The sequence below is a fragment of the Perissodus microlepis genome, chromosome 15, assembly GCF_051167445.1.
Source record: "Perissodus microlepis isolate ML-2025 ecotype Zambia chromosome 15, ASM5116744v1, whole genome shotgun sequence".
Taxonomy (NCBI): Eukaryota; Metazoa; Chordata; class Actinopteri; order Cichliformes; family Cichlidae; genus Perissodus; species Perissodus microlepis.
Genome location: NC_140475.1, coordinates 6,607,632 through 6,622,088, shown reverse-complemented (window position 1 = coordinate 6,622,088; position 14,457 = coordinate 6,607,632).

Here is a 14,457-nt window from a genome sequence, read left to right as displayed (position 1 = left end):
AGGGAGTTTTGTTTGTTATTTTTGGCACTGCTCACTGCTGAAGCAAATAAATGGCTGCTTAGCATTTTAGAAGATACTATTGTTTGGGTTCCTGCTTTGGTGGAGCGGGAGTGGGCCACTTTCTTGTTGCGTTCAATACACGTCTAGACAAAGAACGTAACATAAATGGGGGCTCGTCCATCCTTTTTTTTGTCGTTGGGTTGGCTTGGAGTGTGGGCTTTTTCGCTCTTTATTCTTTATTCGTTGCCGTTGTCGCTGGTGGGTTACCTGTGTTCTTGGTTAGTTCGTCTGTCTTTGCTGGAGGGTCCGAGGGACCGCTTCAGCCTTCCGTCTTCGCTGGAGGGGCCGAGGGGCCTGTCCGGCCTTCGTCTGTCTCAGCTGGAGGGTCCGAGGGACCGCTTCAGCCTTCCATTCAGCTGGAGGGTCCGAGGGGCCCGTCCGGCCTTCGTCTGTCTTCGCTGGAGGGTCCGAGGGACCGCTTCAGCCTTCCATCTTCGCTGGAGGGTCCGAGGGACCGCTTCAGTAGCCTGCTCCGGCTGGAGGGCTCGAGGGGCCCGTCCAGCCATCAGCGTCGCCTGCAGAACAGCAACCAGTGCCTTATGCGCGGTCCTTACTCCTCCAGGACTTCAACATTGACATCCGGTACAAAAAGGGCTTAGAGAACGTCATGGCTGATGTCCTCTCTAGGTCATGAATCAAACATTTCATTTGGGGCTAAATGTTTGATTTTTGGGTGGGGGGAAATGTTATGATCCAATGTTGTCAGTGTTTTGTTTTATGCATGACTCCTCCCACCAGAGGATGGCTGTGGGTTTTTTCCCCTTTTCTCTTTTAGGAGTTGGACACCTGGGCGTGCCTGCTGAGTAGTTGGGTGGAGTGTTTTCCTGTCCTTGGATTGGATAATTGGCTAATCACCTCCAGTATTTAGCTACCAGATGACAGCCACCTGGCCCTCTCTACTAGCCTCCACCATCCAACAAATAGCATGAGCTTTTGATTCGTTTTTTTGATAGTGTCTGTGCCCAGTGATTTGCAAGTATAACCGTGTATGTGTCTGGTGTTGGTATCTTAGTTTTGTAAATAGCTGTAAATAGACTTGTAAAGTAGCAATTGAGTATTTTGTTCACCTTGTATATATTGTTCACTGCAGCAGCCTAGTAGGTGTGAGAAGCCATTTTTGTTGATTAAGTTTTCTCCTGTTTTTCATGTAGAAAGTTAGGTAAGTGAGTTGTCTTTTGTTTGGTTTTCATTTTGTGTAGGAAAGCGTAGGGACCATTAGGGAGTTTTGTTTGTTATTTTTGGCACTGCTCCCTGCTGAAGCAAATAAATGGCTGCTTAGCATTTTAGAAGATACTATTGTTTGGGTTCCTGCTTTGGTGGAGTGGGCCAATTTCTTGTTGCGTTCAATACACGTCTAGACAAAGAACGTAACACTGCTAATCAGGTGCACTCAGCTAATCATTCAATACCAAGGGATAATTGTTCATCAGCAACTTTGATCACCTCTATAAAAGCAGAGGTTTTGGTAGTTTGCCGGCCTGCAGCGTTCAGGTGTGTGTAAACACGATGCCAAGAAGGAAATGTATCAGCGATGATCCTAAGGAAGCACTCGGTGCCGCTCATCAATCCAGTAAAAAATAGACTACCATTTCCACATAATTTGAAGTCCATCATTCTACAGAGTGAGGAAAATTATTCAACAGTGTAAAATATTCAAGACAGTCGCCAGGCTTCCCAGGAGCGGACATTCTAGCAAATTCACTCCAAGGTCAGAGTGTGCAATGTTCAGAGAAATGCAAAAAAAAAAAAAAAAAAAACCTAAACAAAAATAAAGTGGAAGCATTGCCAGGAGAAAGCTTCTTCTCTCTAATAAGAAAATAGCAGCAGGGCTTAGTGTTGCAAAACTGAATATGAAAAAAACTGGACAAACTGTCCAAATGACACCTGGAACAACGTTCTTTGGACAGACAATACTAAGGTGGAGATGTCTGCTTATAATGCAGTTCTGAGAAAACCAAACTCAGCACATCAGCACAAATAGCTCACACTACCTGTCAGACATGGTGGTAGAGGGGTGATGATTTTGGCTTTTTTTTTTTATGGTAAAAATGGTAAATGGCCTGTATTTGTATAGCGTGTTACTAGTGCCTAAGGACCCCAAAGCGCTGATACCAAGAACCTCTTAAAAAGCAGAGCAGGAGAACAGGTTAAAGATAGATATATAAAAGAGAAAACAACTCAGTCATCCTTTTCCAAAACATCATAAAAAAAAAGCTCCAGCTGCTTCACAGGAAGATGGCTTTGGCCCAAATTGCATCATGCAACACAATGACCTCAAGCACAGCGGCAAATCTACAGAAAAGTGGTTGAAAAGCATCAAGGGGTTGCAATGGCTGAGACAAAGTCCAGACCTCATCCTGAGTGATGGGATCTTAAGAGAGTTTTGCATAAACAAATGTCCACAAAAAGAACCAAAGTAACACCGTAAAGAAGAGTGAGCCAACATTTCTCCATTATTAATTAACAATAATAATTCATGAGTGTTTCACCTTTGTTAGCTAAATTTTAGCCAATGTTTAACTTTTTAGCTAAGGCTATGGAGGTTATAAAAATCTGTATTTGTTACACCACTCCAGGACAACTTGGTGTAAACACCAAACCGAGTTTATTTGGGTACTCCAGAACCGTGGCTTTTACATAAAAAAAACCCCAAGCAAGCTCTTCTCTTTTTTTACAGAACATTTTTATTTTCTTTTTGCCGTGACTGCCCTCTACTGGTGGAAACATGTAGCAGCCAAAAACCCCAAACATATAGCTGAATAGCCCAAATACCAACAGATTTATGCAATGTTTTAGACATATTTTAGCTTTACACTTTACCAAATGCTACATATTGTTGTTTTTAAAATTGTTTTAATCATCAGTTTTGGCTACTAGTAACCAGTGTTGGGGAGTAACGGAATACATGTACCGCCGTTACGTATTTAAAATACAAAATATGAGTAACTGTATTCCGTTACAGTTACCGTTTAAAAAGGTGGTATTTAGAATACAGTTACTTTGTTGAAATAAATGGATTACACGGCGGTACTTCCCTGTTTCATATTGTGGTGGGTCAGGACTGTTTGGGTTTTGTTTTACAGGTATGTTCTGTTGTTCCAGGCGGCAGCGTTACGGTTGCCATGGTTACAGGGTGACGCTCTCTCTCTCTGCGTGTTTCCTGGGTGAAAGAGCGCCTTTTTGTTGTTGTTGTGCTAAGCTAATAGGCAGAATGCTACAGGTATAGCTCTAAAGAATGTAGCATCATAGGCAGTGTAGTCCGTGCTGCAGGGAGAATGGACTGCCAGACCCGTTATGTGTCTGTGAGCAAGGGAGGGAGAAAAAGGAAAAGTACGAGTTGTCATCGAGCAAAAACGGGAGCTGGAAGCATGTAAATATAATAATAACCACTGCAGCCAAGAAGAGTGCCTGACAAGCCCAGGTGTAAGTAAGCTATTAAGACTCAACTGTACGTGGCTGCGTACAGCAGAGATGGGGGAGGGTCTGTGCTGGCGGACGTTGGTTACTGGCCTGGTAGCCTGGCTGCCCCTGGGAGGGTCCGGGACGGGCGTGGAGGCTTGGGGGTCTGGGGGTGCTCCGCCCCCCGGTCTGGGGTGCTGGCCGGGCCTTGGGGGCTTGGGTCCTGGCTGTTGTGTTGCCGGAGCAGTGGGCGGGTGGGTGCAGGGGGGCTCAGCCCCAGTGCAGGGGACCTCTGGTGCATCGGCCCAACTAGGGGGCTCTCTAACTGGTGGGGAGGTTGTTATATCTTTGCAGGTGGTCTCCTCACTTCAGGAGCTCACTCTGCAGGTGGGGGGAGAGATATAGGAGAGGGGGAGAATGAACTCAACCTGGGTGTCTATTGTCTTGTGTAGTTTGGGAGATGATTGGATGATGGGGTGGGTGCAGTTTTCTCTGGGGTGGAGTCGGGCGGGCTGCCCCGGACTCTGTGGGGCTGGGCGGTGCTGCTGCTGCGGGCCCCGGTCCAGATGGGCCTGGGCCCCCTTGCCCTGGTGGGTTCCAGAGCGTGGGGGTGCCTACCGGGGTCAGCGGGGGAGCTGGCCCCAGGGAGGGGCCGCTTGCCCCTCCCTTTCTTCCCTCCCCATCCTCAGCTGCCTCCCTATTCCCGCTCTACCACACCCACCCACACACGCAGGGCTTGGGGTGCAGGTATGTCACCAGGGTGCAGGGGAGGCACTCCCCCTCTGTCCCCTTCTGGCCGCCTGTGCCTCAATTTTATTCTGCAACCTAGACATCCACATTACTCACACTCTCACATAACACATACATATAGGGCCTTGGGGGTGGGCACGTTTTACAGCATCCAGAGGATGGTCGTTGTACTCCAACCCACCTCTGGCGCTGGTGCCCTACCCTCAATTTTAAATGCATTTAGACACTAAGGGTTTTCGGGAGGAGCCGTGCTGCTCTCTGAGAGGAAGCTAGTACCATGCTCTCCTGAGTTTTAAATGCACTTTAGAACAGCACACAGCAACGCTACATATGAGCGGGCGTAGGGAGGTTTGAGGTCTTCACTCACCCCGGTTCTGTTAGCCGTCAGGGCTGGGGGGCTGGGAGGAGGTGCTGGCCTCAGACTGGGGTCTGGGATGCGGGGCCTCCCTGCTACTGCAGATAAGGAGGTGGTCCGCTTGCCTCCACCCCAGAGAGAAGGGTTACATCTCCTGGGTCTAGGTGCGGCTTGCCCCTCTGGGGGCGGGGGTACCTGGACCTGGGATATAGAGTATGTTTGGGGAGTGCGACTGTCTGTGCAGTGTCTATTTGTGTCTGTCTACACATTGGGTGAGTGCCGAGTATTTGGTTGTGCATATGGGGGTGGGAATGCACGTCTGTGTCCGCGTGTGCCTGTTTGTCTGTGTCTATATGTCAGGTTGGGTCTTAGACTCAACCTCTCTGGGTACATCTCAGGCCCTCTAAAGTACGGAGGCCTATCTCCCCTCACCACACTCCCTGCCGGTGGCTGATGCCCTCAGACGTTGGTGTGTTGGTGGTCCTTGTCGTCTGGGGCTGGGCGCTCATGCATGTACCGGCTCACTCCTGGTGGCCGATTGGCGGGGCCGGGCGCCTGTGGCCCGGCTGGGCTCCTTCCGGGGGGTGGGATGCCCTCAGGCCTCTGGCCTCTGGGCCTGAAGCTCGGTCCTCTCTGGCACAGCTGGCTGCCGGCAGAGCCCGCGGGCACGCCACTGCAGCCCCCTCTGGCCTCTGCTCCGTAGCTGCGGGGTTACCTCTCGTTTGGGGCTCTACTCAGCTCTTCCCAGGAGGGTGGCACGGTTCCCCCCCCTTTGGTGGTCCTCCTCGGGTCCTTGTACTCTGGGGCCTCTGGATATCTGGGGCCTGGATCTCCTCCATACCTGCTTCATACCCTGGTAGACGGGGCTATGGCTCCCCACACTCCCTAGCAGATCATTACATGGAGAAACCTTTGGAATACAAGCATGCTGATCCACACAGGTATGCACACAGGTGTACACACGGGTGTTCACAGACGCGGACTACACCTTTCTTGGCTGCTGCCTCAAAGCACATTGTGCGCTGTCTATCTTGCGTGCTGCACAATATCGTTTATTATTTAGTATCTACTGTTATCTACTGCTAGCTAGTTTATTGTGATGGTGCTGTTTTTATTATGTTGCTCTTTGTTGTTTGCTTTCTCTTCTGTTTTTTTTCTCCATACAGGTGATCCAGGTGTTTTGTTTGTTTGTTTGTTTGTTTTTTCCTTTCTTCCCCCCCTTCTCACCGTCTCTTCTCCCCTTTGGTTTTCTTTCTCTCCCTCTCTTTCTTTCATTCTCTCTCCCTGTCCTATCCCCCAGTCACGTCTGTCCCGTTTGTAGCAACCGAAAATAAAATAAATTCATAATTATAATAAAGGTCAATCAAATGGACCAATATGGCAAGGCCATGATGATCCACTTGGTAAAATAAATCCGCTTGGCATCTTTCTTGGCCTTAAGACAACAATTCTGATGGCTAAAGATCCAAACGGGACACACACAAAAAAAAAAAAAAAGACTCAACTGTACGCTGTGTTCGTGTTTTCCTCCGAAACAATAAGTTCCGTTGGAGCAGCCTTTCAACGCCTCTCTCTGTCTCTCGCAAGCAAAGTTGACCCAGACAACAAAGTAAAGCTATTTTTCGGCTACAAGCCCGACCCGGAACCCACCGCATTAGTCAGAGGTCCCTTTACTACGGCTCGGAGCCGCGGACCTTCAGTAACAGTAATAAATCACAGCAATAGTACATTCACGTAGTTGTAAACAGCATGATAATACAGCGGTCCCCAACCTTTTTGCCGCCACGGACCGGTTTATGCCCGACAATATTTTCACGGACCGGCCTTTAAGGTATTGCGGATAAATACAACAAAATAAAACTAGTACCGGTACCGAAAAAAAGAAGATTTATTCATAACACAAGTGAAAAGACCCAGGAAAACCGAGTTAACGATAAAAACGATAACAAAATAACGCTGAAAACCGATAAAAACCCCTGAAAACCATACATTTCACACCTGAGCCTCAACTCTCGTGGCCCAGTACCAAACGACTCACGGACCGGTACCAGTCCGAGGCCCGGGGGTTGGGGACCGCTGTGAAAATATATTAAGTAATCCAAAGTATTCAGAATACATTACTCTCATCGAGTAACGTAACGGAATACGTTACAGAATACATTTTGGGGCATGTATTCTGTAATCTGTAATGGAATACATTTTAAAAGTAACCTTCCCAACACTGCTAGTAACCTACCTAGCTCATCTGCATCAGCTAATGTTCTTTTAAAGTACAAAAATGCTAATGAGCTAATTCTAACTTCCAGTCCTTCGGGCATTTTAACATCTGTGAATCCAGCATAAACTAAACTAAACACCTAAAAAGTTTGGTGAATATACTGTAGATGGTTGCTACACTATTGCATTGATAAAAGGCTGCAGTAAGGCATATAAATACTTAAAGATCACACACGTGCACAAACATACACAAAGTTATTACAATACCAGCCGTACTGCTGCAGCTGGTAACCAGTATTTTGGGAATGAGTTTCCAGTATAATGAAATCATGAACTTAAATTGAAATTATAATGAAATCATAACTTTGTTGCAGCTGTAATGGATTTTAAGCACGCTGGGGTGAGCACATTGGTGTAGTAGAAAATCTAACTGAACAGGGAGTTGATTCACTAAATTACATTGCATTATACATTATTATCTATTCAAACCATGCTTAGGAAGAGTTTTAAATAGAAATTATGCAAGACAGTTTTATCCCAGGCTTTTTCTCATCATTGCATGTTTATAGCTATAAGTGAATATGAAAAATAGTCACTTACCTTAGGAGAGGTTAGGATTTTTAGCATCCATTCTCTCTAATGCATACTATAACCAGATGATGATTTAGTAGCTAATGATGACTAGTGTTAATGAAGTTTGATTATGTCTGTGAAGGTTCTCAGTCATCCAGGTCATCGTAGTCAAAGGAGCTTGCAAAGAAAAGCGTCTGGACTTCTTTAAGTTACTTGAAGACGTTTCACCTCTCATCCGAGAAGCTTCTTCAGTTCTAAGGTCAAATGGTGGAGAGTCCCAGATATAAACCTAGTGGGAGTATCCCCCCACAGAGGGACAAAAGGACCCCCTGATGATCCTCTAATCGCCTGAGCCAAGGTGTGAAACTGGGTGTGGGTCCCAATCAGCCAGAGTTTCGGGTGTGTTCATTGTGAAACCTGGCCCCACCTTATCATGCGAATTCCTGAGGTCAGATGGCCCAGGATGTGAGTGGGCGTTAAGGCGTCTGGGAAGGGATCTCAAAACTGGATTATAGATGGCAGAGAGTTGGTGTCGTAAACCACCGCCTCTGTTCAAAGATGGTCGCTCACAGTGGACATAGATGGCTTCTTTCACTCCTCTTTCAAACCATCTGTCCTCTCTGTCCAAAATGTGAACATTGGCATCCTCGAAAGAGTGTCCTTTATCCTTAAGATGCAGATGGACAGCTGAGTCTTGTCCTGTGGAGGTGGCTCTTCTGTGTTGTGCCATGCGCTTGTGAAGTGGCTGTTTGGTCTCTCCAATGTAGAGGTCTGGGCATTTCTCGCTGCACTGTACAGCATACACCACATTGTTGAGTCTGTGTTTTGGCGTTTTGTCTTTCGGGTGAACCAGTTTTTGTCTGAGCGTGTTGCTGGGTCTGAAATGCACCGGGATGTCATGCTTGGAGAAAACTCTCCTAAGTTTTTCTGATACACCGGTTGAACACAATGAACAAAATGAACACACCCGAAACTCTGGCTGATTGGGACCCACACCCAGTTTCACACCTTGGCTCAGGCGATTAGAGGATCATCAGGGGGTCCTTTTGTCCCTCTGTGGGGGGATACTCCCACTAGGTTTATGTCTGGGACTCTCCACCATTTGACCTTAGAACTGAAGAAGCTTCTCGGATGAGAGGTGAAACGTCTTCAAGTAACTTAAAGAAGTCCAGACGCTTTTCTTTGAAGTTTGATTATATACACCACCTTAAACAAAAGGACGCAGTATGAGAAATGGGATTGCTTTACAATGATCACATTACTGCGGATTAAATGAAGAATTTAGTAAATGGGGAAATAAGCTTGTCCACTTTATTGCAGAAAAATTAGATAGTAAACATAAAAAAGTTAGCAACTCTAAACTCTTGGATTAGCATGTTGTAAGTCTTTTTGTGTCGATTAACAGGGCATATGTGGCTTTTCTTGGATTTTCTTAACTTCAGAATGATCTTCATCTTTGAGTTTTTCTTTAAAATAAATGAAATACATATTTTGTAATAACAGGGTGTATTAGAGGTGCAGACAAACAGAAGCAGCAAAGGAAAATACATGGGTACTTGCCAAGCTTGCGTAAGCCCACTCTGTGCTGCCACACCAGGTGCCTTTTGAGCAGCGGATCGATTCAAATATCGACAGGACTGACGTAACTATTAAGCTCTAGATTCCAGTTTAGACTGTGTTTTCAGTTGTTTTGTGCTTAGTTTCCCAAGCCCCACCACAAACTGTGTGAGTTCTTAATCAGTCTCAGGGTCTGCAATTTGGGTCCGCTAACTGCTAGCAACACGTTTACACATGACAGTCAAAGAAGCAAAAATAAGTAATGTTTTAAGTCTTTAACTTGCTTTTAATATTTGTTGTTCTGCTACTAATGTGGGTGTATATTATTTAACTGTAGGCATAACACACAGATGCATGAGGGCCATGTATTACTCCAGTGAGTCCTCCTTATTTTTCCTCCCCCAGCCAACAGCAACCCCAGCACAAACGTTCCTACCACTTATCATTTACCTGATACTACTTTTCTATTTTAGGATTTAATATATTACAGTGCGAAGCTAGAGTGGTGTGGTCATGTGTGAAGTAAGTGCTGTTGGAGATCCTTTTAAACCTCCCCCAACCTGTGCATGCTGATAGAATTATAACGCACCTGACTGGAAAACACTGTAGAGCTTCTATCCAGTTACTCTAATACATTTTTTTTTTTACTTAAGTTATCACCAAAATATAAACTTCTTATTTTTTAAGCCCCTAAATAGGAGGTTTTTCAAGGCTTTCTTTGGCCGCACGTCTTCTTGCTATGTTGTCTCTTCTGTTTCTTTTCTCCCTTTTCACTAATATCTGATGCAAAGTGAGCTGAAATGTCGGCTTTATACTTGTTTTTGGCATCAGATTTCAACCAGAATCTCTCCATTTAGTGCGGCGTGAAAAGGAGCAGTGCCCGTTGTTGTGGTTTCATTACCGGTTTCACAATGTAAATGATATTCAATTTCATCAGCAAGATAATGTGATGAGGTAAGGGCGGTTAATCTTTGAATAATTGACAAAAAATACCGACAGACACACTCGCGCTCACGCACACACCTGCCTTTAGATTCCCGGCAGTAAGAGCCATGAATAATGGATCTTGGTTTTCCCTGGCCTGAGGGAGAAGCTTTTAAACATAATTTGTTGCTTTAATTTATTTACACAACCTGGTAACGTCAGCCCTCAGGCTAGGTGCTTTACACAAAAGTGAACCGCACCCGAGGGTGGGAGGGGTACATGCGCATGGCACAGTCCACATGAAACATGCACATTTCTGCACTCGAATTTCGTGCAAGAAAATTTTCTTTTAGAGACTGTGTTTCTCACACTTTCACAAAGAAACTGAGTTAAATTTATAGTTTAATATTCATTAAAGTTCTGTTGCTCTCACTGTGCCAGGGACGGACACCAGTTATCGGGTTCTTTAAAAACATATTTTAGTATATTTACGTAAAAAAAAGTGACAATGTTTATTTAACAGGTAACCGAGGCAGTTTTTTTAAAATCACGGTTTTTAACAGGGAGATGAGCTTGTAACGTGTAATTGAGTTTCAGGTTTATACATTCTCATACTCAATGGCTCAGCATGCTGGAGTACACATCACAGTTCAGCCTAATCAGCAACATGGAGGGGAGGGGGGGGGCACCAGAGCAAGTACCATCATGATGACAACACGACTCAATGAGACGTTCATAACAAACCCTGCTAATTACAAGTTGTCAATATTTTTCCAATACAGCCCAGTGTTTGAGAGGTAACTTGTTTCTGCAGCCAGGGTGCTCTGAGTGGTTTTTGTGATTGAATGTACAAAATGTAGAAATCCACAATTTTAAGTGTGCTGTTATGGATAAAACCATTACATCAGAGCACCACCCTGCCACAAAACACAGTCAGGGAAAATTTCGTAAATAAATAAAGAAAACAGCAAAGAAAGAAAACACCATAAAACCAGTTATACAAAAACAAGTATTATATAATAATGTAAAAATGACTGTTTTCATACGACTCTGTGGAGACTTACTGCTGCTATAGCAATAACTATAAAATACCCTTACAATAAATACCCTTAAGAGGCTAAGTAGCAGCCAGGTGCTGTGAATCAAATGGATTCAATTAACTGAATGGATCATCAGAAACTGTTTTCACTTCTATAAAAGCAGAACTTTTGGCAGTTTGCTGCTCTGGAGCATTCAGGTGTGTGGCAACAAAATGCCAAGGAGGTACATATAATACAGTAGAGATTTTACAGAAGCAATTGTTGCTCCCCATCAGTCTGAAAATGGTTATAAAGGCATTTACAAATAATTTGAAGCCCATCATTCTTCAGTGAGAAAGATTCTCAAGTGGAAAACATCGAGACCATCTTCACCCCCAGATTAGTCTGTGCAATGCTCAGAGAAAAAGAAACAAAGAGTTACATCTCAGACTCTACTTAGCATGTTAAATATTACATGTTTGTGACAGTGCAATTAGGAAAAGAGTGAACAAGCATTGCTTGGTTGGAAGGATTGCCGAGATAAAACCTCTCCTCTCTAAAAAGAACATGGCAGCAGGACTTAGTGTACAAAGCTGCATCTGAACAAACTCCAAGACTGGAACAACATCCTTTGGACAAAAACCAAACACAGCACATGGGCACAAACGGCTAATACTGTCGGTGGAGGGGTGATGATTTGGACTTGTTTTGCCAAAGGACCTGGGTACCTGCATTTAAGTTGAGCTCCTTTGTATACCAAAGTATTCTAGAGTGAAATATGTTTTAAAATTAAAAGAACAGAGGTGCTGCAATGGCCCAGGCCATGGAAAGCCATTTAAAGAAGCTCTTTACACACTGTTCTTCAGCTCATCTGAAGGCCACATGAAGTCTGGAGGTCTGTGGCGACTGATTCAAAATTAGGCTTAAAACTTTCCTTTTCGATAAAGCACATAGTTAGGGTTGGATCAGGTTATCCTGAATCCTCCCTTAGTTTTGCTGCAGTAGGTCTAGACTGCTGGGGGATTCCCATGATGCACTGAGTGCTTCTTCTTCAGTCACCTCTCTGCATTTAATTATTTTTTAATATTAATCTCCGTCTCTCTTCCACAGCGGGTCTTTGTCCTGTCGTCATCCACTCACCCCCAGCCGGTAGTGACAGATGGCCCCGCCCCACCCTGAGCCTGGTTCTGCTGGAGGTTTCTTCCTGTTAAAAGGGAGTTTTTCCTTCCCATTGTCGCCAAAGCGTTTGCCCATATGGGGTCATATGATTGTTGAGGTTTTCTCTGTTTTCTTTACCTTATGAATTGGCGCTATAAAAATAAAACTGAACTGAATTGCAGACTTTGTGACCTCTGTGCAGTATGCGCTTCAGCATCCGCTGACCCAGCTCTGTGACCTTACACAGTCTGCCACTTATGGCAGAGTTGCTATCGTTCCCACTTGTTTCCATATTGTTATAATACCGCTAACAGTTGACAGCGGGATATTTAGTTGTGAGGAAATTTCTTGAGGTGCTTGATTTTATACACCTGTGGCCATGGAAGTGATTGAAAGGCCTGAATTCATTGATGGATGGGAGAGTGAATACTTTAAGCAATGCAGTGTATCCGTTTTGCACAGGCTCAAGGAGTCTCAGTCTTTACCTCTGATTTCATTTGAGACAGCAGCTTTTTAATGTCTAACATCTTCTTTCCCAGGCTTGTTGTTATCCAAAACAGATTTCAGGATCAGCAGTGCCACAAACCTTTGATCACGCTCACCCCATAATGAGCTTCATGTTGCCAGAAGTCCAGAGTGTGTTTACAGACGGTGTTTACACCACTTTGGATTGTCACCCATGCTGAGCTCATAATTGCAGTAAGCTGTTTACTGTACATGCATCTTCATATTCTCATTAATAACTTCTCAGCCTATAATCATACACAGAAATCAAGCAGTAAGCACAAAAGCCAACATTTGATCAGATTATCAGTTTGCAGGAGCCCCCCCCCCCCCACACACACACACACACTGGCCATTGTTACAATAGCAAGCAGGCTGCTGACACTATTATTGGTGTCTCAGTGAGAATTTGGGGGCTTTTTAAAACAAAGCTGGGTATTGCTTTTATCAAGTCATTTCACAGAAATATTAAATCATATATTTCATTTTTATATTAAATTAAATCTTGAGTCGTGTTATGTTTTTGTGCATATTTCACCTAGAAACACCTCCAGCTGGACTGGACCAATAAAATAAGTGGTTTCAGAGGCCATAGGTCGGGACATAGGACTACAATGTGCTCTATACATTAAAGGAATTATTGCATGTTTGCTTTTTTGCTATGAGTTACAGCAGAGAAGGCCGATGCTACACTAGTGTCTGAAATCTGTGAAGCTGTCAACGGCTTATTAGCTTAACTTAGCACAAAGACTGGAAATTGTCTCCATCCAAAATTATTTAAATCTGCTCAATAAATCCTCTTAAATTCCTGATTTAACTTTGATGATTTGCAAACTCACAGAAAAGACATAAGATTACTGCCAGGAAACAGGCACTACAAAAGGTATACCTTCCTAAAATTGCAACTTGTTGTCATTAATTGATGACTGTTTAATTAAACACCCATGCTGATAAGGTGTTGGTAGTTTTAGTTAGCGTTAGACATAGTTAGGTCATTTTAAAAGTTTCTGCCAAACTAAGCTGCTTCTTCCTCTATTTATAGTACAAATTATATATTGTACTGTGTATAAATAAAAATTACTGGTTGATGTAAGTCTTGCCACTCAGGCACTTATTTGGGCAGGTATTTTGTAACATCGCCTGAATTAATTTAAATGATGATAGTGATTAGGACAGAAAAAAACCTTGAAACATAGCAACTTTGAAGTCACTGGTTTATCTGGTTTATGGTCCAGTTTTAAAGCCTCCAGTTCAGCTTTTTTTCTCCCCTCTTTCCCCAAACTGGATGGAAACATATCACATATTACTCTGAAATTACAGAAAATTAATGCATTATGTTACTTGATGTTCCCTACAGAGAGTAATTTGTTACACTACTCATTAAGTTTCTTTTGTGCCATGCAACTTGAAGACAGAATCTTGCCCTAATGAGGTAACACACAGTATCTTTCTTTAAGTGTTTAGGTACGCTGCCTGGCCAGTCGCCATCTGGATTTAACTAAGCAAATAAGTAAGAGCCTTCCTCTGGATAATCACCGCAGTGATTAATATGTTTCAGCTGGCAACAGGTTATTTAATCCTAAATGATACAGCGAGCAGCTTCTTATATCTTAATCAGCTGTGGTCATGGAAACACAGGTTACTCAACTCCATTTATCGGCCTGCATCAAGCAGATATGGAGATTGCTGAAACTGCTAAAACTGGGTTAAGAACTGTCCAACACTTTATGAAATCCCTGAAGGATAAAGGTGAACCCTCGTCTTTGAGGGGAAAAACGTGGTCGTGATCGGGGGTCATTTTTTGGTGAAATCATCCATACAACTCAAGGCTATGTGTTTAATAGTGTACGTAAAAGCATTTCCACTTGTTCAAGAGAACTTGAGGATTTGGGACTAAATAACTGCATAGTTGTAAGAAAACAAGTTATCCTTCAGGCTAAT